The following is a 1,027-nucleotide window of genomic DNA, read 5'->3' as shown; positions in this document are numbered from 1 at the left end:
ATGCTGCATTGGTGAATAGTTCCTGTGTCAGATCTAGCTCTTGTTCCAGATGCATTTCCATACTCCCATCTTATCTGTGTTGCTAAACAATGCCACTGCCAACTACATCATGTGCCAGACAGCAAAGGACGCATGGCTGGCCACAGCAACTCCCACTCCAGTTTAAAGATCATTGTGCTCAGTTAAAAAGTACAGTAGTTAGTTACTGTGACCTAATTACTTTTAAATCAAAAAGTAGTGTAACTAGTGCATTATATTTAAAATTCTTGTAATCAAATTATAGTTAATGAGTTTCGATTAATTTAATAATTTTTTAAGTACATTATTAGGTTATGCTTATTTCTAATATATTCTTTTTGAAGAATACATGAATTATGGCTCCATAACGAGTCATTGTGAGGGAGAAATGTGAGATTCTGAGTGAATGAGTTGTGTTTAACAATGAACAATAAAGAAATATAATGTGGGTTTCCATCCAACAATTTTTATGTGCATTTTGAAATTGCGCATAAGAAATCCTGAATGGAAACGCTTGATATGCGAATAAACTTTTTATATTCGCTTAAAATGTTATGTGCTAGGAGGAGGTGGATTTTCTAGAGTTTCGTATTAGTTCAAATTTGCATTAAGGTGATGGAAATGATTTATTCGCAAAACAATGATGTGTTTTGACCATTCGTTCATGTGTTATGAGTGTGCGATAGCTCGGTCTTGCAGATATTTGGTGACTTTCAGTCCCTCATTTCATCTATTGTTGATTGCTCAATTGGAAACTTCTTAGTCTCAGATCACGCCCTGGTGAATTTAGAGATGTTGCCACATATGTAGAAAAAAACATCATATAGCTGGCGCTTTAATGTATCCCTGTTGCAAAATCCTGATTTCCAACAAATGTTAAAGACTGAAATCATTGTTTATATGGAGACCAACTGGTCCTCAGTATCTTCTGTGAGCGTGGCTTTGGAGACACTTAAGGCGGTTCTTCTTGGTCGGATCATACAGTATGCCTCATTTACCAAAAACTCCA

This window comes from Xyrauchen texanus, chromosome 36 (assembly GCF_025860055.1).
Source record: "Xyrauchen texanus isolate HMW12.3.18 chromosome 36, RBS_HiC_50CHRs, whole genome shotgun sequence".
NCBI classification, from domain to species: Eukaryota; Metazoa; Chordata; class Actinopteri; order Cypriniformes; family Catostomidae; genus Xyrauchen; species Xyrauchen texanus.
The sequence above is the reverse complement of the archived record's forward strand: the minus strand, read 5'-3'. Positions refer to the sequence as shown.